This window comes from Bacillus rossius, chromosome 1 (assembly GCF_032445375.1).
Source record: "Bacillus rossius redtenbacheri isolate Brsri chromosome 1, Brsri_v3, whole genome shotgun sequence".
In the NCBI taxonomy this organism is placed as follows: domain Eukaryota; kingdom Metazoa; phylum Arthropoda; class Insecta; order Phasmatodea; family Bacillidae; genus Bacillus; species Bacillus rossius.
In genome coordinates, this window is record NC_086330.1 from 145,628,224 (window position 1) to 145,655,757 (window position 27,534).

A 27,534-nucleotide genomic window follows, 5' to 3' on the forward strand; every position below is an offset into this window, starting at 1 on the left:
TTATTTTATTTCTATTAATTTTTGCATGCAAAACTTAAGTTAGTTAACGCGCGTGCAGCACTAAATAATGGTCTTACCTCAGATACCATGTTGGTCAATTCATTTTCATATCGCTGTTAACTAGGAAATTTTTCTGTTTGTTCCTTCCGATAACTCTCTTGTATCAATTTTCGGGTCACAAATTATAGTCACTAAGACATTTACTGAACGTTATTTTCGATCAGTAAAGAGTCATGCTAGTTATAATAATTACTAACACATGTGCAACTTTTTATATGATATGATCATGTTTAGTATGCAAATGCTAGGAAATTTTGAGGAAAAACATAATAACATAACAGGAGAAAAGCTTTCAGGTAATAGTAATGACAACTCGGCGAGTAAGACCGGAATAGCCCGATGTTTTTCATGTTTCGTATTCTGTTATATACAGATATAATCACGAAGAAATAAATTTTATAAATGTAGCTACAAATGATTGGAACGCACTGCCCATTTGTGGAAACAGAAGCGATGAGCTTTTTAATGAGTCACCACGAATGAATTAGTCAAGTAAAAATATATTAAGGCTCCGTCTCCTACGCCATGTTGATTTTTTATTTTTTTTTACTACTTCTATTATTATTTCTAAAATTTTAACTCGGTAAATCCCTTCTTCGTTGCATTTTTTTGTTCTGCCACAAATATTTTCAACAGATATTCACTTAGTGTGGTATCATGGGTGTAAAAAGGCGCACGTTTTCCTAATTATCAACAGCATACATTTTCACATCCTTTATATTACACTAAGTGAATATTTGTTCAAAATATTTGTGACAAAACAAATGCTAGGTACGTATAGAGATAAAATTTAATAAACAGCCCTTAAATAAAAGTAAAAGTAAAACGAAAACATTGGAAAAATTGCGGGTAGTAGTAACACGCCACAAAAAATATGTGGAAAATAAAGGTGTTACCCTCAATTTTTTAATAACTAATTTTTCTACAGCAACAAAATTTACAGTGGTAGTAGAACTTATTAATTCAATTAACAATAATCCAGATGCTCAGTGTCCATCTTGATACTTTTATTATCCTTACTTAATATTGTTACGATTGACCGGGTTCGTAAAGGATAGCCCAATTAAAGATATTATCACTACACAGTTTTATTTATTGCCACTACTTATGTCACTTACAAACAATCTTCTAAAATACCAAATAATCAATTACACTTTTAAAAAAATGTTGCTTCCCCAGTCACTCGTTTCTTACAATCCACACACCTCGCTGGGCCGCACCTCTGGCGCAACTCTCGCCGCAGCACCCCTCGTGGATCTCCGCCGCGGGACTCCGTCGCCGCACTCCGCTGCTGACTACACACTTGCCTTCGCCGAGGATCCGCTCGACGCCTCTATCGGAACTTAGCTCGGGACTCCGCCGCGCCCACGACACTATCGCCCGGAACTGAACTCTCTGCCCTGGAACCTTCATCCAGGGACTTCGCCGCTCTATCGCCTGGAAAATCCGCCGCGGGAAAACTCCCGACTCCACTGAACTGACTCACTCCCTGCCCTGGAACCTTCGTCCAAGGACTTCGCCACTCTGCCGCACCCGCGGAACTATCGCTCCCGGAAACTCCGCCGCGGGAGAACTACCGACTGAACTCCGACTCTGAACTGAACTCTGAGGCCAGCGTTCTCGTGTTATATATCAGCCCAGGCACCTTCTCGAATTCACGAGCGCGGTCGGGGCCAGTCGCGTCATTCCGCGCCGACTCGATGGCAGAAATCTCTCGAAACACGTTTCGGCGACTGCGTAACTCTGCAGCTGTCAGTTGTCAGATGTCTAGCTATCAGAGCCGCGCGGGGAGCGGAGGGAAGGAGGGGGGGGGGAAGCAACAATCCTTGTAATCTTCCAGGCGCGCGCGGCGCATCTCATGTTGCGGCGGCCGCCAGCCAGCTCTGCACCTGCACGTGTCGCGGCCTTGCTCACGTTCGTAACAATATTATAAATGCGAAAGTAACTCTGTCTGTCTGTCTGCACTCTGAAGCGCGGTGGTCTGGTCAAACTACCGGCGAACAGTCTGCCGATGAGACCTAAAGTTGGCTGGAGTACTGGAAAGACCTGGATGACTAATGGGTAGCAGTTTGCTAAGCATGTCCGGCGACTGTGGGGCTCGCTGGACTGTGGAAGCACCTGTCTTGAACCCTTACCTGCATGTAGCTCCATGTGGGGATTTTGGTCTACAGGTCCCTAAGAAGCCACTATGTATGTAGTGGTGGAGGGGACATGTTTTCCTGGATCTGGAAGTTTCAGTGGAAAAGAGCTCTGTATTCTTCAGATCAGTAAGCAGACTCCCAATCTACCCTTAAAGGGCGCACATTTGGGAGGGGTGGTAGGCGGGTGCGTTGGCCTTCGGGCCCTCGAAAACATGTCTGTCTGTCTGTCTGTCTGTCTGTCTGTCTGTCTGTCTGTCTGTCTGTCTGTCTAGCGGGAGTGGACCTGACCCTGCGGTAAAGGTGATTGTCGTCTGAGGTGTCGGAACTGTTGCCTGTTCTAGTATCCGAGACATGATCCAACAGGTTCGCGGAAAGGGTGCAAGGATGCGAATATATAGCCTCTCCGCACCAAGTGGCAATCCTCTGCCTCCACGTGGCCACCGTTGCTGGGGGCGAATGTTGGGATGGGTAGCCTCAACCTCTGGTCATAGCATCGCCTTAACTGAAAAGGACAATGCCGGGCGTAGCCCTGCCGCAGTGCATCCTCAATTGCATGTATGGGACCAGAAATGGTGGATTGGTTGAATCTGCGGGCAACAGCAGATGCGATTGAAACCTTTCTGGGGGGTTCGACTGCCGAGCCCCGGCGTTTCGGCCCAAAGGGCCCCCATACTGAATGGTTCAGGCCTATCGGTAATGGAAGGACTGAGTATGGCGCTGCGGTATTGCGTGCACCTGGGCTTAATAAAAAAGAGCTGTAAACCGCTCGACTAGGTGTGATACATTCCCCTAGTTCAGTGGTCGGGGAAGTAAACGAGGCAACTCCCGAGGCCCTCCTGACCAGCACCGTGGTGTCATTTCTAGTCAGGGCTTCCTGAGATCGTCGCCAGTTGAGTTCAAGCACTTCCGGGCCTTAATCGGCTGTAAATCTGCCGGGCCGAGGTACGGCAGGTCGGAGGGTAATCCGAGGAGACGAAGACATCCTGTGGAGTAACTCTGAAGAGAGGCAATCGGTTAGTAGCTGGCGAACAGTCTGCCGAATCAACGCCACGTTGGTAGTAGTACGGGAAGAATCCATGAGAGATTGAACGGTGTCCCGCTGAGGTTTCCTACAAGGCCCTGGATTCTGATTGGGTAGGACTCGTACTTCGTAGTGGTGCTCCGATCGCTTGGAGCAGGCTCCAAGGGTTCCCTAGCCCGATGCGGAGTCGACGTTGAGAGCGACGACACAGCTCCGGTATTAGCCTGGACAGCTAACCGAGGTTGGATAGGCCTCCACCAGACCACAGGTTCACTGGGTGTTATGAGGGGTCCCAGTGTGATGTGGGAGATTGGGGAAGGCGCCAGCAGTGCTGAGAAAGTCTTAGGGCACAGGACACAGCCAACTGTCTGGTTAGCTGGATGTGGTAGAGGGACTGAGGAGGCGACCATGCTGGTTTGGGACCCCAGCCCTGGTCGTTTCCAAAGCTCTAATACCCTCCCAATCAACAAATAGGGAGCGATCCCTTGCAGTTCTGTATATTTAAAAAACTCTGGAATGTTTTAAAGAAAAGAACTGGAAGATACTCCCATACTAGCCTTCAAGGGCGCACATTGGGAGGGGATACGTGAGCAACGTCGGCCGAAAGGTCGGAGTACATCTGTTTGTCTGTCTGTCGCGCTTTCACGCCAAAACTAATGAACCGATTTAAATTAAATTTGGTACACAGATAGTCTAGAGCCTGAGAAAGAACATAGGCTACTTTTTAATGCGAAAAAAGAGTTGTAAGGAGTTGAAAGGGGGGGGGGGGGGGTCAAAGTTGTATGGAAGTATCGTCAATTTTAGAGCTAGAAGCTTGAAACTTATTGTTTAGGCTATTGATTCGATATAAATAAATATGACATTCAAAGTTTGTAAACGTTTTACCCTCAAGGGTGTAAAATAACAATAGGGAATATGGGATGAAAATTTGTATGGAAATATGTAAGGTTTATGTGAATGTTTTATAAGTTTGCGACAAGAGACAAAATATTAGGGCTATTCTGATGTAACATTTACGGAGTCATTACAAAATGCGAAACTGAAGTTAACGCGAGTAAGAAATTGCCAAGCAACACGCCGTACACAATGAGCGCTGTGTTGATGACCAAGGAGAGGGGGGGGGGGGGGGGGGAGGGCGGCGTGGTACGGCGCGGTGTAGGTGGGGAAATATGCCTAGTGTGAAGTGTGCTTACCCGCACGGGCAGACACGTGAGGGCAGACGACTGTGCCACACGCAGGGATGGGAAAAAAAAAAACAGTTTTTTTTAAAAAAAAATCAAAAAACATGTTTTTTATTGTTTTAAACTGTTTTTTTTTGTTTTAAACAGTTTGTCATGTTTTAAAGAGTTTTTTTATGTTTAAACTTTTTTTTGTTTTTAATATTAATTTTAAACAAAACCACCACAATATGTTTTGCACATATTGTTTCAGCAGAAGTCCCATCAGGTGTACGGTATATTGCTACACATTTTTGAATATGGAATTCCCTGACTTTGCCCGGTTTTCCCTGACTGTAGCAACCCTGATTGAGAGGGGAATGTGGTAACTGTAATGCAGGGAATTTTTTTGTCCATATTGTTGACAGTTGAGATGTCTGGTTTGTTTGTATTTGTTTATGTGCCCAGTAGTGAGTGATACATTTTATTACTTCATAGTGTCAAAAAGTGTGAAAATAAAAGTAGTAGTATATGACATAGTGTAATAATGAGTTCAACTGGTAGAAGAAAGGATCCAATATGGCAACATTTTATTGAAACAATAAGTACTGGTAAAACTATGAGGGCAAAATGTAAGTTGTGTAAAGAAGACATGGTTGGACTAGTTGAGATGTCTGGTTTGTTTGTATTTGTTTATGTTAATTATAGTATACGTAAGAATTGTATAGGTTATGTGTAGTACGAAAATTAAGTGTTGATTTTCTTATAAACAGTTTTACTTTCTTTTTTTGCTGTTTATGGTCATACTATCACTTAACACTTTTAAGTTTTCATAGCAATGAAAATTACCGAAGCCAGCTACTATCCAGGTTTAATAATAATATTAATTAAAAACAATCCAAATTGAGGTCATGTTGAGTTGCAGTGGAATTTTATGAGAGAAAATTAATTTTTAAAAACATTTTAATGTACCATACTACCATAGCCAAGTTATTAAAAAAAATTGTTTTAAAAAATACACATTACATTCAGTCTTGTGTGTCACAGTTGGACTGTGATCAGTGATACAGATGTGAGAGTTTTGTCAGAGCACAAAAATTTCATATAGTAAATGAACAGGATATCATGTATGCTAATGTATTTTAAACTTTTGTTTAATATAGGCTACGTTATAAATTAAATGTTGCCTTGGCAATTTTGAGTAGGTGTAGCATAAAATTTACAAAATGACACTTATTATTAATAAAAAAATTTAATCCCAACTGAGCAGGCACATATTGACAGCTGCTTGTTTTGTTCAAGGACATGTTACAATCGAAATAACAGTAACCATACCAGTGACAGTAAAGTGATAAATCCTTATTATACAAATAGAAATTGCTACAATCCCAAATAACAGCAACCTTTAAAAATAATGTATGTCACATACTAGCCAACTTAAACAAACAAAAGTTGGTCCATGAGAAAACTGATTGGATATGGAACAAAAACTATGCTATTTTGATAGGTAGCAAGTTATTTTTTATGGCTATGCACATTGGTATCAACATTGTCCCTAACCCCACACAGTATTCTGGCAATTCATTTATGTGTGTAATGCTGTGCCTCTCGAGTAACAAAGTTGAATATTTGCCCCCACTGTAAACCACTCCCGCTCCCACTCTCTACCCTTGTTGATAGGGTACGAAAAGCGAAAACTACAACAATGGGGTACTTTATGTTTGTTACAGATAGAGAGAGAACATCAACACTTGGTTGCAAAAGTTCTATTTTATCAAGTTTAGAAAGTAATCTGTCTTTCTCGACAGTAAGTAGTGAAGAGGATTCAACTGTAGGATCTCGAGCTTCTTCCTCTACACATGTACCACATGGATCTACTACCTTGATGGATAGGTTTACCATACGCACCACAGTAAACGTTAAAAAACAACTAGATTTGCAAATAGCTCGCTTCATATTCGGTACAAACTCAGCATTCAGGCATGTCGAACATCCTGAGTTTGTAAAAATGGTTCAACTTCTTCGCCCTGGCTACAAACCCCCTAACCGAAGGCAAGTTTCAAATGAACTTCTAGATGAAATTTACTCTGAGAAATGGATGGAGGTGAAGAAAAAACTATCCGGAAAATCTGTGTGCATGGCTCTGGATGGTTGGAGCAATGTGCACAATAATCCAATTGTGTGTGTGTCCGTGAGTGATGTGCTGGACCAATGCACTCATCTAACTGAAACCATTGACACTGAAGATAACAGTCATACTTATGAGTACCTGTTACAGATAGCAGAAAAATCAATTAAAAACTGTCAACAGTATGGTTGCCGAGTTCGAAGTTTCGTTACTGATAATGCTGCCAACATGGCGAAAATGAGGGAGGAGCTGGCAAGAAAAGACATAAGAGATGTTATAACGTACGGTTGCTCAGCTCATCTCCTCAATTTACTAGCACATGACTTGCAAGTAGACAGCATTATGGAACATGTTAAGCAAATAGCAAAGTATTTCAGAAACACCCACTTTGCAGCTGCTAAGTACAAACTGGCTGGTGGAACAGCTCTCGCTCTCCCTACGGATGTTCGCTGGAATTCTTCAGCTGATTGCATAGAGTCTTATTTGAACAATTGGCACATCATTGCCAAAGTCTGCTCTGAAAATCGAAGTGCCATCGAACCAAACATAAGTGCGAAAGTGAGTAATATTGTATTGAAACAAAATGCACAAGACTACCTTAAAAAACTCAAAACTCTTTCAGTCTCTTTAGATAAGGTGCAACGTGATGATTGCACCATTGGTGAAGCAGTTGAAGTTTGGCTTGATCTACAGGATTTTTTCAAAAATGATAATGATTGTAACTCCAATGAACTAAATTGCTTTATGAAGCGATTTAACTTAGCTGTGACTGATGCCCATCTCCTAGCTAATCCATAGACCCACGTTTTCGAGGGGAGAGATTGAGTGAGGAGCAACTTCACTCTGCAATGGAGTATGCTTTAACATACCACCCAGATGCCATGCCGGATATTATTAAGTACAAGGCAAAAAGTTCACCTTTCAAGGAGTACTTATTCAGTCCTGTAACACTAAAAGAGATTAAACCTCTAGTATGGTGGATGGCTTTGGAGAAAAGTACTCATCATGCAACTCTGAACCTGGCACATCAGTTACACAGTGCAGTGGCTTCGTCAGCTGGTATTGAACGGCTTTTCTCCACATTCGGGTTTGTGCATAGTACTGTAAGGAACCGGCTAGGAACAGAGAAGGCTGCTAAACTTGTAACTGTTTTCCGTGCACTTAACTAACAAAAACAAATTTTAATTAGGTTAGATGAACTTAGTGGAACTGTGACCCTAAGATATGACTGGTTTGACCCCAAGCAGTGCTGGTATTTTATGTTTACGTGAGGAATGTGTTTCACTTCAAAACTTCTCATCCTAGTCTGGATATTTGGATATTTATCACAATGGGGACTTACAATGAGACAGTAATGCTTGTGATGAAAATGTCAATCTGCAGTTTTCGTTTTCGTAAGAAATAAAACTTGTTTTAAAATACATATAAAAAAATATGTTTAGAACAGAATGTTTTAAACATTGTGTTTTAAACTTGTTTTATTCATTGTGTATTGTTTTAAACAGTTTTGAACATATTGTTTTAAACATTTTGTTTTAAACGTGCCAACCCTGGCCACACGCATGCGAATACTAATTTTTTCCGCTGCAAATTCATTATTAATCACTACAAATGGATTACAATTAGATTTGCTTAAACGATTTTTTGTTTATTTAATTAATGTTCTTCGTGAAATACAAATAACTTTAAGTTTTTATGTAATAACATCATTATAAAAATGTACTTAAATAAACTCATATTAATACTTTATACCTTATGTACTAATATACTTAAATAATTTAATAAGCTCTTTGCAGTGAAACACTGCAAATAGTTCTTTAAAGTACTTATACGTATGTGTCTTATTTGTAAAATAATTAGCATAAATAATTAAAAATGCTACCCAAAGACACTATTCCACGCGGACGAAGTCGCGGGCACAGCTAGTTAACAATAAAACATTTTCTTCAGCTCCAACTTCAAAGACGTACACTAACACCAGCCTTGGGAAGCAATTTTGACCATAAGTCGTACAGAGGTTTTCAACATTTTGTTAGTCGGTAGAGTTCACTCTTACACTGTATAAATAGTGAACCATTCGTAGACACTGTCCTGGAACTAAACCAATGATATGAAGCTGCAACTGCCCGACTTCATGGGCGAGGCGGAGCATGCAGAGGCATTATTCACATCTTGGTGTTTTCAAAAACCTAAGCCACACTTGCAGTATCTACAGCTCTTGTATTATACTTTCCCTTGCGCTCGAAAAAACGCAGGAGGCCCCATCGTTGAATACAGTATAATTCAGTACTCGTGGACTATTGTGATTGTATTGGCAGTTTCAGTCACAGTATATAGAGACAGCGAAGTCACTTCCGTGTTTAGTTTGTTCCTTTTGTCATAGTAAATTATAGTCGCACATGTTCAAAAATAAATATATTTTTAAGGAAATGTTGAGCAGCATTTTCATTGATTTCTTTTTCTGACGAAGTAATACTAAACTCAACAATATTTACTCGTTTCGGGTATGTTTTATTGTTTACAACTCACGCCTACATATCTTCCGACCCATTATCGTTTTCCGAAATGAATTCAATTACAATTTTCAAGTAATCTTGCAACAAATGCAACAAAAGTATATACAGGAGCACGACTATAATGATTATTTTGACACACTAAGTTAAATCTAAGTAGCTGTATTGCCTTCAAATTTTATACATAAAAAAATAAAGCTATTTAAGTTGTTGGAGGTGGTGTGTTAATTCTTATCAAAAATAAAAATTCGACTATCGTTGTACTATAAAATAACTGCAACATTGTGTTTATTTTTCTTCTTATTTTAGTATTCTTCCCAGTGGCACGTTCGCACGTTTGACACAATATAGAAAATTTGTTTATCAGTGTGACAGTTTCACATGTGTTTTGAAATACACCTTTGTGATATATTTTTGTGTATTACATTTGCCTTTGTTCGATTTAACCCTAATTAAAAAAAATCAAGACCATGTGAAAATATTGGGCGTGGGCGATTTGTTTTTTATTTGGTACCTACCTTGTCAAAAATATGAATGCAATATACCAAATTACGAGACACGTTCGGTTTCGTACATTACGCGGCTGCTTAGCAAACAAATTTTCGCCAGTCAGCTTGTGTGCGAATTAACTTCTCAAGACGAAAACTCGACACGCAGTTGTAAATCTCGAGCTGGTGGCGCCGGCGTGGTGAGGCGATCAGCTGTCGAAGCTCGGCTGAAGGACTTGCCGCGCAGCGCTACAGGCGGCTGCTAGCGACGAGCATTAAGACATGGCATTAGCGTCACTTAGCGCAATAAGCATCACGACCCATTCCCGCACACATCACGGCACGTAGCCAAGCCGCTGCCAACAAACTACACGAGGGAGAAGAGGGGGGGAGAGAGAGAAGAAGAAGCGGTACGGAGGGAGAATGTCTCATGCTAATGTCACATCTAATAATTACTTACCAAAAAAAGTAACAGGTATTAACACCCTTCTTTGCAGTTACCTTGGTTGTCGTTGCTACAGTGAGGTATTAACGAATGATTCATCTATAAATTAGTTCCTACTTTAAATGACAGTTTTTTAAGAGTTTTTTTTTAAATTTAAATAAATGAGATCACGTGAGATAATACACGACTACAAACTTTCCGCCCTCTCATCCTAAACCTTTACAATGTTTGCGTTTGCACGTTCGGAGACACTTTGCATCCAAGCATCCATTGCGTAACGTAATTCCATTACATCCATCACATAATGTTACGAACAGAGACGGATTCACGCACGTTTGTGGAATCAGGCGAACACTTTGTCCGCTCAAGCGGACAACCCCCCCCCCCCCCCCCCAAAAAAAAAAAAACCCTAGACCATCCCCATATCCCCAGGAACTACCATTTATTTATATATATTTTTTAAATAATTTCCGTTTTACGTCTCTTCGACAACAACACCATTATACATTTTAAAAAATTGTACTTTTACAAGGAAGGAATGGAAACTGAAGTTGCCAACGATACCACTTGTAAAATTGCAAGACATAGCTTTGTACCATTTGGAAATTTAGAAAGGTCTGCCTTGCAGTTTTACAAGCGATATCGTTGGCAGCTGGGTTTCCAAGGATTATCCTTGTAACAAGTATGAAATTTGTACAGTTTGTACGTCGTATGGAGCTGTCTACATTGTACATTGAAGGCGATAAAACTTCTGCTGTAATTGGTGACGAATAATAAGTGTTATGACTTCAGTCCGGTTATTTAATAGCCATACATACCTTGTAAACTATGGCTGATTGTCCTCCGGAGCCTCTGAGCCAAGGGGTCCGGTTGAGTATCAAAATATTTTTATAATGGGTGAGTTCATTGTAATAGCAGGAAGAAGTGTACATGTATATTGCCAAGACCCTGACATACTGTCAGATTTTGTCGCTTACTATGTTTGACAATAGAGTTGGAGGGGTAGTATTGGACGAAACATGGCTTCCAATTCTCTCCATCAAACAAACGTGGACAGATGACCTAAAATATGTTTTAGATAATGTCACACCATCAAAGTTAATTTTTGTTCTGAAATTTCTAAAACGTTTCAATTTTAATCACTTTTTCTATTAAATAACACAAGACAGCTCTGGAGATAAATTTATAACTTGTTATACTTATTTTGCATTATTTAACATCTATAAATATAACTATCATTAATACTATACACATAATAAAACAAAGGTTCTGAGATTTTAGACAAGTTATTTACAAATCATTTGTTTTTAGCATATACAATTATTTTTCATTCACCATTAACATTATTTTAGTTATTTCACCATTATAACCTCTATAATCCAAAAAAAAAATCGCCATTTTAAAGATTGTGACGGAAACGATACGTCATTTCCGTTCTCACTAAGCACGAATATGATTGCCTGATTGCGTTCAACATATAACATAATTTAGAACCCATCCAGCATGCAAAATATTTTATGGAAACTGAAGTCATTCAACTCGTTAAGAAAACATGGCCCCGCTAGTGACGTTTTCGGTGACATCAGAACCATCCAACATTATTTGACAAAAAAAAAAACATATTACAAGGCGTTGTAAGCGAAATGTTGAACTTAAAATTTAAGTGATACGCACAGTTACGGGTTTTAAAAGCAAATTATATTATACTAGCTGTGCCCGCGAATCCATCCGCGTGGAATAGTGTCTTTGGGTAGCATTTTTAATTATTTAGGCGAATTATTTTACAAATAAGACACATACGTATAAGTACTTTAATGAGATATTTGCAGTGTTTCACTGCAAAGAGCCTATTCAATTATTTAAGTACATTTTTATAAACTACCTTATTACATAAAAACTTAATGTTATTTGTATTTCACGAAGATCATTAATTTAATAAACAAAAAAGCTTGTAAGCAAATCGAATTGTAATCAATTTGCAGTGAATAATAATGATTTTGCAGCGGAAAAAATCAGTATTCGCATGCGTGTGGCACAGTCGTCTGCCCGTTCGGGTAAGCACACTTAGGCATATTTCCCCACCTACACCGCGCCGTACCACGCCGCGCTCAACCCCCCCCCCCCCCCTACCGCCTCGTGCCTGCACAGCGCTCATTGTGTACGGCGCGATGCTTGGCAATTTCTTACTCGCGTTAACTTCAGTTTCGCATTTTGTAATGACTTCGTAAATGTTACATCAGAATAGCGCTAATATTTTGTCTCTTGTCGCAAGCTTATAAAACATTCACATAAACCTTACATATTCCCATACAAACTTTCATCCCCTATTCCCTATTGTTATTTTACACCCTGGAGGGTAAAACTTTTACAAACTTTGAATTTCATATTTATTTATATCGAATCAACAGCCTAAAAAATAAGTTTCAAGCTTCTAGCTCTAAAAATGACGATACTTCCATACAACTTTTCATCCCCCCTTTTCAACCCCTTACAACCCTTTTTTCGCATTAAATAGTAGCCTATGTCCTTTCTCAGGCTCTTACTGTGTACCAAATTTAATTTAAATCGGTTCAGTAGTTTTGGCGTGAAAGCGCGGCAGACAGACAGTTTCGCATTTATAATATTAGTAAGGATTAATAACTTTACAAGGCCGAAACAGCTAACAAAACAAAAAAAGGCAGTACAATATTCCACGAACTTGTGCTAAAAACTTCTCCATCTCACGCAAAGGACTGTTTATACTCTCAACACTCTACAGCCTATCATAAGCTTATGTAGAAGTGTCGTTCTGAACTACCTTGCCAACCTGTTTAGGTTAATGAAGTAAACAATGAAGAAAGACCGCAGTGTGTGCTCTGTTTGAAAATTTTATCAACCGAAAGTATGCTTCCAAGTAAGTTAAAGCGACATCTCGAAACCATTCACCCGGCTATGGTTGAAAAATCGCGTGCTTTTTTTTAATAGGAAATTACAAATTTAAAAAAAAAAAAATATGTGTTTACTCAACAAGCCTCAGTACCTAACAACGCGCTGTTAGCATCCTTCAAGGTAGCTGTGTGACCGCACGCTACAGTTGAACAGTTCAGAGTCCCGTCTATGGGCGTGCGCACGCCAATGGGGAGGGACGACCTGTCAGCAGCTGACGAAGACGACACTGCGGCCTGCCTACCCGCTCGATGTGCGACATGCGATGTCAACCGGCCCGTATCTTCACGGAGATATAAGTACATAGAGCAGGTGTCTGCTCCGAAGTTAACGTCACTCCCGATCAGCAATTGGTTAGCGCAATAAACCTCAATATGCCTCAAAGCTAGAAGTTTGTTGAAGGGACCCGAGCAGTCAGGGGTATATGTGTTGGTGAGGTGGTATTATAACGGCGACGTTCGCTGGTGATTCTAGCATGGTATCTATCGTCTCTAAGCGCAAGGCTGTGGACTGGCGAGCAGTCTTGTCATCATGCATAGGGAAAATATGCTGTTTGAGCGGTACACATATGATGAAGAAATGAAGGCAAAGGTGTAATGCACGTACCTAAAGTTCTTTCAAGAATCCGTAACGGATGTTTCATGCCAAAAATTACTCTAATAACACGCGTTCCAGCCATTTTCACCCTTCCAAAAATACAGTTTAAAAACTAAATACTGAAATAAAACTACTCATCCTCCTTTAGCGTATTCTAAAATGATTTTCGTCAACAGACAAACACCCCCCCCCCCCCCCCCCCCCCCCCGAAGTCGCATATCTTGAGCAGTTTTCAAATAGAGTGTTTTTTTCTGAAGTTCTGCAAATCGTATGTGTGTAACGCGCTAGAAAAAAATCAAACGATGCCATCATTATAAGAGTATTGTTAAACAAACATCTTAAACACATCAGCAAGTAATTAGCATAAAAATTCACTATAACATTAAAAAAGTTTGATGTCCAGATAAAAAAACATGGATGGGGGAGGCAAAATTTTCACACACAACTCCATAACTTCTTACCTTAATGAATATTTTAAAACTCTATTCAAAATCATCACAGTAAAAACGAAGTAAAAAATTTGTATTTCGATGAGACTTTTTTTAAAGGTAGTTCGGCATGTAGAGGGCTACGCGTCACAAGGTAGACACAACGTATCTCAAACTATGACACTCCCTTAAAAAATTGCCATGTGTAACATCTTAGCTCTCGGTATAAGGAATTTGGTGGGAGTAATTACGTGAATGCGACAGAAGTCGCATGGAACGGAAATATGTAAGCATGGTGCTGCCATCTGTGGTGATAGTGCAAACTAATTTTCACACAGCCAAAGGGAAAATTTAGAGTATTAACTGTTTAATAAATTTTAACAAGATGGTCAGTATTTTTTTAAAGTCAATTCGCTTTTATCGAAGCCGTCTCATTCTTTATTTTAAAATTTGGCTATGCAAATCGAATGATTCAATAGTCAACGTGACTGTTCCGGCAGCGAATTCTAGCGGCGGGTGCGGAAAATACGTGAGATTTGAGTCCAGATAAATAGTTGAAAATACGATTTATTATATTTATCACGCTCGGTATTACTTTAAAGAATTATAGGTTATATCTCGTCACTGAGTTTCGTAATGTAAGTATATTTGCAACATAAGAACACACGAATTTGCACCTTATCGAGGTTAGATGTTACACATCACTGGCGAGTATTAAAAGACTCTCTCACTTTCTTTTTTTGGTCATGGATATTAACAATGAAAACGCAAATGAAACGAAACCCAGTCACGAATGTTTGCACGGTGACATCGAGGTCAAGAGTATCACCGAGACCCATCGTCGAACTCTCCTTCAACCATGAGCGTAAACAAATTTTCATTTCCGTGGGTGAGGAGGGGGGGGGGGGGGGGGGGGGCTAGAACAACTTTCCCCACTGTTTACTTTTAAATTCTTTCCTTTTGTTGGGAGAATGGTAGATATTTTTTTTTTTGCAATGTGGACCCCCTCCTCCCTTCTTACCCGCAATGAAATTCTACGTACACTCCTGGTGGCAAGATCTATTTCAGACTAACACGGTGTCGTTTTCTCAAACAGAGGCACGCTTTGCCACCACCAGGTAGCGCGACTTCAGGTAAAAGGGTTGGGGGGGGGGGGGGGGGGAGAGAGAGAGAGAGAGATGAGGGACGATGTCCCTTCAGAGTCAGAATTGTATGATTTTGTTTTATTTTTGAGGGAGTAATTTAATGCTTACTTAATACGTCCATTCATGTGTTAAACTTTTCTTTCATCGAAAGTAAAGTTCAGTGTTTGAGACGAGGAATTCGTAATTATTCCTAGGCCAAACTCTGACTTATTTAATGCCGTGTTCTGCAACTGCATCGTTCCTTTGTAGTTTGTGGCACAGCAACACTGGGCGGCGCTGGCCCCGAACCAGGCTCAGCTACGTCTGTAAGATGACAACGTAGATTCCTGACCACGAGTTGAAGTGAAGCTTTCACTAAGGATGTTTCAAAATTAAATTAATTCTAGAAGAAAACATTATAATCAACCCGTTTTTTTTTGTTTTTTTTTACGAATATTGTACCGTTTCCGCAAAAAATTTGAAACGATGACATCTGTAATTTCTTAACCTGAAATGTTCGACAGTGAATAGTCGGAACGCGTTACCAAGAGATCGAAAGAAAAGAAAATGAATTATTTAAATGTTTCGAGCACACTCCTCGGCCACCGATTCTTCGGCTGCACTTCGCACATTCGCCCAGGAACTGCCGTGCTGCTGGACAGTGATTGGCTTCCGACGTGGCGTTCCATTCCATCCCATACTTCGTTGGATCGCGTCGAAGCGTGAAGTACTCTGCGCTATTCGTGTGCTGTCTGTAGTTAATTAACGCCGCGCGCTCCAGAGATCAAACTTCAGCGAGGAGGTGGATGTCCAGAAAATAAAAATAGCAGGGATAGTGATACTTTGCTATTATTTATTTTTTATTATATTGTAAATATTATTAAAGGCGTAGATCTATATGGATTAATTTGTGAAATAAAAACAATAGAAATATACAAAAATGTGGGGGGTACTGTCCACAGTTATGCATACAGGTACATCCGTACCCATCCTAACTTGACATAGGTAGTGAATGTGATCCTATTTAAAAATCTTTTTAAGCATATTCAGGTACGAGTGTGTGTGTGTAGTTGGCCTATGCATTTTATGTGACAAGTTAATTAGTTGAATATGTATGGTTAAATAATGATTTTTTTTTTTTAGTTTTTAAAGTAATACTGTGTAGTTTACATAAGTTTTTCTTTGTAAATTGTTTTGGTTCTTGTTTGTGTATCTTTTTTAAATTTATATTGTGTACTTTTTCAATGTAAGAAATAAGACAATTTAATAGCACATATTTAAAATCAATCAATTAATTAATCATACATTTTTCCGTAGATTAAGTGTGAGCTATTTTCTTAGATTAATCATTTATTAAGTGATCACTTCTTTATATTTCTATTTAATGTTTAGTTTTCTTTGTAAAAATATATTTTTTTAATCTGTGGTTAAGTGAAAGACCAGGCAGTGTCCACGCCGCAACTTCTCCACATGTAAAAATTAGACAAAAGTAAATAAATAAAACTACTATACTTTTATCCACGAGCCCCGAGCTCTTACAAACACGGCACGAGACGTTTTGAAATTGCACTGTTAGAAATAGGAGCAAATGTACGGACTTTACAACGAGGAATTAATCTGAAAGAAACGAAGCGTTCTTCGTGATCTCAGGTGGCGGGATCTTCGTAGAAATTACGCAGATTCCGAATTCTGAGTTCTGCGTTTATTTGTAAACAAAGTAAAAACACACACGTGGAAGAAAAAAAATGTTTTCGCTGTAAACAAGTTTTATAATGTTTTGTTACACAATAATATTATTATTGTTGATTCATGTCCAAAGTAAGTGAACTCAGCACCTGTAAAATTACGAAGATTGCTGGATGATTTGTAAACAGCGTTCTTCGTACAGTGTGACAACACAGCGGATACTGCACGAGACTATTCCGCGGCAGCCTTCTACCTCGAGTCGAGATAAGCACTGACGCGAGTCAGCTTTAGTGATGGGTCGTTCGTTAACGATTCGTTCAAAAAGAACGAATCTTTGAGAGAACGAAATCTTGCGATTCGTTCGCGATGTAAAGAACCGGCTCTTTGAGAGCCGGTACCTTGAAAGATTCGGAGGAACGAAAACGCGGAGAGAACGAGAGAACGAGAGAACGAGATGAGAGAACCGGCCACGCGCCCGGTCCGATTCGTTCGTGAAATGATTCATGACGTCAGGAGTCTGAAGAATTAGTAATCACAGCGTGTGCATGTTCACAAGAGCAAACGATAACTGATCAAATAAAATAGGGTAACATGAAAAGTATCTATACCTGAAAATGTCAACTGTTAAGTAGTGGTTTAAAATTGCTTTTTCACATTCACATACACAAATTTGGAAATAAAAAACTAAAAAAAAAACCAGTATGAATTAAAAAATAACAGGGAAAGTAACTACAAATGTTCACATTTACCATTTTTGGGTTAATTAATGTACTTCATTTGTTTCTCTTCATACTGAATCGCAGTAGTAGTATTAAATTTTTGTCTTTTTTCTCTAAATGTGTTGGTCTACATGTAAACACTTTACTGTCACTAGAGTGTAAATAGCCTATATATTAATATTTGTAACTTAAAAAGTAATAAAATATAAATAATCTTGTTTCATATACGCAACTGTGATTCACTGGTTACGGAAAGCAATGTTCAAATTCAAATACAAAAACACGTACGTAATACTCTAAAGGATGAACGAGTTACGACACCTGATAAAAGAGCCAGATCCTATACACAGAAAAGAACGAATTGACCGAGATGAACGAATCGTTCTGAACGAATCATTACACGGCACTGATCCAAAAGAACCGATTCGGTCAAAAGATCCGTTCTGCCCATCACTAGTCAGCTTGCGTCCGCGACACACTCGTACGAAACTGTTCAACTGTAAGGGAAATAGATATGTAGATATGTGTCTGATTACAATTCGTGTACAGAACAAAATGTAGAAGATTCCAATGGTCATGAATTCCAGCATTACACTCTTTGCCAGACGTTACAATCCTTACTAATATGTATTATAAATGCGAAAGTAACTCTGTCTGTCTGTCTGTCTGTCTGTCTGTCTGTCTGTCTGTATGTCTGTCTGTCTGTCTGTCTGTCTGTCTGTATGTCTGTATGTCTATCTGTCTGTCTGTCTGTCTGTCTGTCGCGCTTTCACGCCAAAACTACTAAACCTATTTAAATGAAATTTGTTAGACAGATAGTCTAGAGCCTGAGAAAGGACAAATAGTACTTTTTAATGCGAAAAAAGGGTTGTAGGGTTTTGAAAAGGGGGGATGAAAAGTTGTATGGAAGTATCGTCATTTTTAGAGCTAGAAGCTTGAAACTTATTTTTTAAGCTGTTGATTCGATATAAATAACTATGACATTCAAAATTTGTAAAAGTTTTACCCTCAAGGGTGTAAAATAATAATAGGAATAGGGGATGAAAGTCTGTATGGAAATATGTAAGGTTTATGTGAATGTTTTATAAGTTTGCGACAAGAGACAAAATATTAGCGCTATTCTGATGTAACATTTACGAAGACATTACAAAATGCGAAACTGAAGTTAACGCGAGTAAGAAACTTGCCAAGCACCGCGCCGTACACAATGAGCGCTGTGCAGCCGCATGGGAAGGGATTTGGGGGTGGGGGGGGGGGGGGGCCGGAGCGCGGCGTGGTACGGCGCGGTGTAGGTGGGGAAATATGCGTAAGTGTGCTTACCCGAACGGGCAGACACGCCAGGGCAGACGACTGTGCCACACGCATGCGAATACTGATTTTTTCCACTGCAAATTCATTATTATTCACTGCAAATTGATTACAATTCGATTTCCTTACACGATTTTTTGTTTAATTAATGTTCTTCGTGAATTACAAATAAATTTAATTTTTTGGTTAGGTTATTAAATATTTTTTTCTTTAATTGGGTCATTGTTTTGTTTATTTAATTCGTCTAAAGTAGATTACTTTCGAATTAAGTTAGATGTTATTACGTCATTATTATTTGTTGTACATTTGGATATTAGCTAGGTACCTGAGAACGGTAATTCCTTTTGTTTATTTTGTAATAACGAACAATCAGTACAATTTTTTTCATAAGATTTTTATTTCATATTAATACTTTTTACCTTATGTACTTATATACTTAAATAATTGCAGTGAAACACTGCTAATAGCTCATTAAAGTAATTATACGTATGTTTATATGTAAAATAAGTAGCTTAAATAATTAAATATGCTACCCAAAGACACTATAATTCCACGCGGATGAAGTAGCGGGCACAGGTAGCAAGGAAAATATTTTACTATCTCACTAATAGAGGGAAGTACGTATATTAACATTACGAGGAAGGGAATACGTTCGTTTTATTTGATTAGGTAACGTATGGTAACATATACTTTAAGGTTCGGTTTGGTTTTTAAACACTATTGTGGATTTTTAAAATTATTAAAATCCAAAAAAGGTTACAGAAGTATAATTGTACGCATTAACCAGCTACGGAACAAACAGAGTTAATCAACTTCTAGTCAGTGACGATGAAGCAATTTTAGTAACGAATCTTTGCCCGGCTTATTAAGACTAGCAGTTAATGCGTGTACGCGTGGTGTCTGTCTGTCTTGATGGGTGCTATGAGAACCTTAAAGGACAATCCATATTTCAATAATATTAGCATGAATTGAGAGCATGAAATTGTGTTGAAACATGTCTGAATTAACGTCTGTATGTAATATTTGCCGCGTAAATATTTATTTAAGATTTCATTTAAAATCAATACAAAATGTTTTTTTAGCCCCTAAAACCCTAGATACAATAGTTTTTCAGGGTTTTTGGGGAAAACCAAATGGTTTACTGAATTATGAATGACATACAAAAATTAAGTAATACACGTCAAAGGCTAAACACAAACGATCAATTTAAAACTGCATACAACACGATTACATGCTCTTAGCTTATACTATGGTTGACATAAAAATTGGCACTTAAGTTTCTGAGAACTAATAGATACGTATTTAATTTATAAAAAAACTTTATGAACAATTAATGATATATAAGTTACGAATTTATTTAAAATAACGAGCAAAAAACACGAAATTATGGAAGCAAATTATTTCAGAGTTGATCTGAAATATTTGAGAATCACACACACCCACACCCACCTTCACCCACATACACACACACTACAACGATGGAAACGTTACGCCACAGTGAAATATTCACTGGAGAGATACGCGCGCCACTAAATAAAACATTCCTCCGGGCGGCGGTTGTACAGTAAAAAAGGGGGCGGGGGGAAATCACCGTGGGAACACGCAGCCGTGGTCGCGCCCCAAGAAAGCACTGCCTCGCGCATTCATTCACAATTCCGCTACTTCAAAAGTAACGAGCTCTAAAACTTTCCACTCCGGCAGAAACTTCCAAGCGCCGGGGCCTTCGCTGTCTTCGAAAAGGAAAGGAAAATATAAAAAACCTCCTTCAAACGAGGATGGTCAGAAAAAACGCGAGTCATTATCCCATCACCAGAAACTGCATACAGTTACGCTTTTAACATACCTACCGTTTTCTATATACAACATCGATTTAATTTCAAGAGAAAATGCAACTCTACTTACTCAGGAAGCACACCAAACGGTGCAAAAAAAAAAAGGAACCATCCTTTATTGTTAGCAATATAAATTTATTAAATAAAAAAGTTTTAAAATATTAAAGTCTCTCACACAGATCGCAGTTCCCGAAACAAGGTGACTGTTTCCTTTTTAGGTACAGAAAGAATCCTTAACCATTCCATAAAAAAATTCGCATTATTTAACGGGACCTAGGATAATTATTATTTTACGGGTGACTTTTAAATCGAATCCAAATAGAAGTGACGTTAATACAAAAAAATAAAATGGTCTGTTATGTTTAGCTACGAGTAAATAATTACTGCAGCAATTTCGACACTTTTTTTATCATTAGCAATTACAATAAACGTCTACTCGTTAAACATAAACGTTCTGGAAGCCAACACCGCCATTACTCCAAAGAGCGCTTCCGCTCGTGCCCGAGAGATACTCGGCATCTTACAGGCAGTCCCAAGCACCAGGTGGTTCGCGTGCCGTTGCGCGGTGGTTGGCTGTTTTTTGGGAACCGTAAGAGGGAGCAGTTTTATGAATATCACATGCTTTTAATAATATGTAGCTATCCTTAAAGTCAACTAAAATTTCCCGTATACATAGAAATTTCTTTCGAGTGTTTCATTGTGTGTCTATTTCTCCCCCCCCCCCTTTTTTTTTTCCCCCTTTCCACAATCAATACTGCCTTCTGACTATTCCGTTTCCTGCAACATAATATACTGTAGGTTCTAACTGCTTTCCATTAACTTTATATGTATATATATATATATATATATATATATATATAATTAAAAAATCGCTACGTGACTGGCTGTGAGCAATACATTGCTTAAGTCACGAAAACAAAACTTAATCCACCGACGATGGCTACAGCCGGTATAATGAAATTTGCAAACGTCTCCAAGTATATCCTAAGGCCATATGTTACAATCTGCGTCTCTTAGAAGTGATGTGAAGCCCGTACTGCTTTCAGTCAACACGGCGAAAGAAAGAAATACGCACATCATCATCACTGGAGTCACTCTCTCTTTTTCCTAGGTATATACAATTTGATGTATAAACTTTTCTCATGGTGACAATAACAACACAGGTAATAAATAACACCGAAAGAATCTCATGCTTTCGATGTGATTTAAAACGCCATGAGCAGGAGTGGTTTCTGCGAGGTAGAGTTATCCTCCATACATTCGAACTCTTGAGCGTCTCCAATGACCTTAACTTCCAATAGACAAGGGTTCGCACGTTCTTGTTCTGTACAAATTCCCAGACTTTTCATAGTTTTCCCTGTCCGCCAAATATTTTTCCCATGTATCATCAATAAAACTTGCAAGATAACCTATAATAAAACTTGCAAGTTAACATACATCTATTCTACTAAGAACACGCATAGAAATACACTTAATCAGAAATTACATTTCAAACTTACCATAAAAAATTAAACAATACATTATTAATTGCGATTGATTGCGCAACATAATGATTATCGACATTTGATTGTGCTTCATATCGTTAAATCAATACACAGTTAATTCTTTAATTATCTTGCTTTCACCTAATGATGTAAACATCTGTGTTTTCAACTTTATATTCATTGTGATTAAGTTACAGACTGGTTTAAATATATTAAACAAACACACCATGATATTAAAAATTACTAATCCAGTTTGTAAAACACATTGTCTTGACAAAATGTTACCAAAGAATACAGCTTTTCAATTATCCGAGTTTTTTCCTTCTTTCCAGACTTATCCCTGTCTGCGGAAACCCATGAGACTTATTTACTAATCCGAACCACTTGATCATTCTGACAACCTGAGCGCAAGTCCATAATCGGCCCGGTCTTCTAGACAAGTCCTCTGTCCATGCATGCGACATACAACTTAACCGATACTTAAACTTCATGTTGTGCCACTACAAAATCGAACCGAAAGTTGCTTTTGTAGAACATAAATCCATTTTTCAGGACTTGTTTGCAGTCACGCCTTCGCGCAGGCAGAAACCTGTAAGCACAATTCAAGAAGTCACTCACCTAAGTTGTGCCACGGCGCTGTCATTCCGCGAGGACAAGACAGTCTGCCTCGCGGTTAGATTGCAGAGTAAAGTAAATGGCGCCCACTGATACCATATTCGCACTGCCCGGCTTGTTAGCATTACAAATCGGATTTTGTATGCCATCTTTAATTTTAGTTTCTATTGTCAGTATTATTGCAATTGTAGTCATTTTTACAAAAAAATATTCTAAACAATTAATATTTCACAGGAGAAACTATTTTTAAAAGTATTGCTATTAATACAGGGAATTCCATTTAATTATGTTCATTGCTAAAAATAACCAACATTTTTTAATATTAAATGATATAAAAAAATTGTTGAGGAAAATAGTTGAAACCAAGATGACGTCCTTCAATTTCGGCTCCTTAGAAATCAAATCTGAATATTATCAGATGAAACTCCTGATGAAATACTACAGGTGTTTCCAAAATACTCAATCCACATTTTACTTCACAAAAAATACAATGTTAGAGATACATTAAAAAAAATTTCATATGTATTACAAAGTTGTGTCTGAAACTTTTGTGCTCTTTAGTGTATATCTAGCAACAGAGCACATCGAAACCACTACAGGGCTAATGGCAGAAGTTGTGCATTGTAAAGAGAGAGTAAATGCCAATTTAAATGCATACTGAAACTAAGGAAGAGACGCACTTTGCCAGGAAACCTAACTATTACTAGAGACCGGATTATATGCAATCGCATATTTGCATAATTGCATATGCATTCGCATATTTAGCCCATTTTCGTTGGTTATCGCATATTTTACCTAAAATTGTGATAACGCATATTTTCGCTATATTTGCAATCTTTCTGGGTATGATAGTTAATGATTGATAATGAACAAATGAAATCTTACGTTGTATCTGGCCGTATCGATTAGCCGCACGGTCCTTCCAGCAGACTTAGCAGCCGCCCGTCTATTGTTTGTGTTGGATAATATTACTCGAGGTTAGTCGCGCCAGCCAATTGTTTCAGAATACAAACCTCTGGGGTTTGTTTTCGTTAGTTCAACTGTTCACAGTTTGGAATATAACCGTACACCACTATCACTAGGCAAATACATTACGCATGTTATTGTTGACGCGCTCTCATTGCATTTGTATAGTGTTTTATTTATTTGTGCAAAGTTTAAAGTGTACCATGCCACCCGAAAAAAAGAAGTTTTTTTTTCGTGAACATCCGACTATCTTAAAATATTTACATATTACGGAAGTGTTTTATACTGTCGAATTTGCGAGACAAATATTCCGTGTGCAAAAAAAAAATTCAAATTGACCAGCATGTCAAGACAAGTCTTCGTGTCGCAGGATTACAAAAGAAAGGCCTAAAACAACAACAGCGGCAAGTAGCAGTAATTCTACTTCAGAAGTCAAACAAAAAAAACCTATTTAATATGGGTTTATGTGAAGCATTGCTTGCGAGTAATATTCATCTTCATAAACTTAAAAATTCTACATTAAAAAATTTTCTGCGAAAATATTGCTTGAATCAAAATACACCAGACGAATCAACTTTGCGTAAAAATTACAAACCAAAAATTTACCTACATTCTGTGGAAGAAATGCGCAATGAACTTCAGGATAGAATTATTTGGATTTGAGCTGATGAAACTACCGATAGTTGTGGCCGTTGCATTGCGAATTTGTCAGTTTGTATCTGGTGGCCTACAAAGAAATTCAAAAGAAAAATCAACAATCACCAGATTTGTAAATGAGGGTATTAAAAAATTATTTCCTGAAGCTTCTGCAGATGAAAGAGAGTTTATATTTATCTCAGGTGCTGCTCCCTATATGATCAAGGCAGCCAAAGACCTTCAAGTATTTTATCCCAATTTGATTCATGTGACGTGCTTTGTTCATGGAGTACATCGACTCACTGAAGAAGTATGATCCACGTTTGGAAATGTAAACAAACTGATTTCGAATTTTTTTTTTTTAAAAGTTGCTTAAGGCACCTGCTCGCATTAAGGCTTATCAAGAAAAACTGCCAAATATCCCTTTACCTCCTGAACCAGTGGTAACTCGATGGGTTACATGGATCGAAGCTGTACTGTTTTATAAAGAACATTACTAGGACATCAAAAGTGTACTAAATGAGTTCGATAGTGCAGAGGCCATGGCAATCTCTCAGTCTAAGGAAGCATTTAACGATTCTGGTATTTAAAAAAAACACATAGCAGTGATTAGCACACACTTTTCCCATATACCTGCAAGTATTAAAAAGCGTGAAACTCAGGGTTTGGCGTTGACTGAATCAATTCAGTTAATGAATAAAATCCGTCAAACGAACTCCACATTGCCAGATGTATTCCCGTGTAAACTTAAAGAAAAGTTTGCAAACATTTTGAACGTAAACCCAGGCTTTAAACCTTTGTGTCAAATTGATGGTTTTATTAATGGGACGGTTGAACTTGAGCCAGAAACAATAAGTGCTAACATAGCACCAAAATTCAAATACTACCCAGTTACCTCAGTGGATGCGAAACGGTCTTTTTCCACTTATAAAAATATTTCGAGTGATCGAAGGCACAATTTTAGTAACGAACATTTGTAACAGTACCTGATTGTCAACGTCTACAAGAATACAAAATGTTCAATGATCGTTAATTTACTGTCGATATCTTACAAATTATATGTGATTTTGAAGTTAAAAAAACTAAAGACTACTATTTTATTATTTAATGTTTCATATTTTGACACTTTTCATGCATATTTCATACATATTTCAAGCTCTTGAAGTGATAACGTCTTATAAATCGATGAACGCCGGCTGCACGCACGAAAAAGCATAGCTAATTATCACGTTCCGCCTGAGATGAGCGTGCAAGAACAGGCCAACCACCGTGAGAGATAATCTTCTATCATATCAACCAGGTTAAGGTATGCAATTTTTCATCAATGTTTTCTTATGACGTTATCACGTAAAACTATCGTCCGTAAACCGACTTTACAGACAAACCCCCCCCCCCCTCTTTTTTTATGTTGCATATAATACGGTCTGTACTAATAACATACGCGTATGTAGAAGAAAAAACTTTACACTTTTACCAACTATTATTCCCAGTAAGTAACAAAAACATCACAGAGTCACTCGGAATATAAAGTAGGTCACATATTAAACTGCAACACCGAGCAGCAAAACACTATTATTTTACAGAATGCCGCACCAAAAACACAATTTTATAAAAAGGAAAATTTTCATTTTGACGGTGTATTTGCAGCAAGGTCAACTTACTAATGATGAAATTCACCAGTCACCGTCGAGTTACAAAAACAAAACGATGAAAATGGCGCAAGATATGTTAATGAAAAAGGACTTCGCAACCTTTCACAACATCAACAGTAGCTCATGCGCAATTTTTAAATGTGTAAAAATATATATGAAACCCAGCCTAAGACACTACGCAATAGCTACTTTGAAAGCAATGCCACTTGTTTCCGAAAAACTAAATTAAAGACATAATATCAACATTTCTTTAATAAGCCATATTTTGAAATAAGTTGCCACATTAGCATTTCACTGTAAGAATAGTCAAATTTACCAGATTAAAAATTTTTTGCTGTGCAAGTTGTACAAATAATTCCCCTCCCGCTCAAAAGTAAAGCATGCTTGATTGATTTTTTTTATCAATAATAGGATTAGTCAGGATCGCGTAAAAAAAAATAGAATAATATGGAATTTGATAACCACAGTATCTAATAATTTGGTGCAGGGTGATGATTTTTAAACCTTTGAAAAAAAAAGCTATCTCGTAAACACTTTTTTTAAAATTCAGAACCGCCATTAATACCTATCAACTGTTCTCGGCTTGACGATGCGTTCTGGGACATCCATGTACATTTGTCTTACAATGGCATCGAAAACCATAAAAAAAACCACATCACTGGCCTTGTCGCACGATCACGTCGCGTAATCACTGGATGTGTTGTGGCTGAACACCGCCTTGCTTCGTGTGACATCTGCTGCCAAGCAACTCCCTCCAAGGCCAGACGGGTTTAGCAAATCGGCGCCAGCCACCGCCTGGTTGATCCAACGTACTTACGCTCAGGAGTGAACTTCGTACAGTGAGCACGACGACTAGTTAGTACGCCACGTCGAGGGTGCCCCGAACAACGGTTAAAGCTCTATAATCCGGCACATTAAAGAACACGGCACGTGTCAAATAGGCGATTTTATCGCACGTGTCGAATAAGCAATTTTACCGGACTACCAAAAATACAAATAAAATTTAAGAACAATAATATGCAAACAAGTGTGACTATCGGTACCGGATTAAAGAAATCGCCAAATCGATGACTACCTGATTAAACTGCGCATACTGTAGTTTCACATTCAATTTTTTTTTAAAATAAATTCACTCCGTCTATACTTTACCTTTAAGAAAAATATCAGATCACACAATTCCAACGACAATAGGATGGTCAAAATGTTATACAAATAAGGAAACAAGACCAAGTAAATTTTATCCTTTCAACATAGCAAAAAAATTCAACCTTGCATACCTTGAAACATAATAACCCTTTACATACAAAACTACGACAGACACAACGAACTTTGAAAACTGTAATTCCAGCATATTTCTTAAATTGCTCAATAAGAAACTGAAAAAAAAACTTAAAAAACCTTCGCACAAATTGAGGGCATTGCTTGAGCTTTAGAGGCGATATTGTATTAAGTGTCCTAACTAGCAACGTACTTAAACCATTCCACGTCTTTAATACAAACAAACCTCTAACTAAGCGGACTGCTTAAGGGCCCCGCCTACCCGGGCACATCTAAGGCGCGCAGAGCTTCACAAGAACCCACTCCATTTCCAAACTGTTCAACATATCCG

General features: G+C 38.3%; 1 protein-coding gene across 3 annotated transcripts in view; it reads right to left on the reverse strand.

Moving 5' to 3' along the window:
- Window positions 1–27,534, reverse strand: part of LOC134546249 (SNF-related serine/threonine-protein kinase) — a 229,866-nt gene that overhangs the window by 24,686 nt on the left and 177,646 nt on the right. The gene's annotated exons all lie outside the window — the stretch shown is intronic.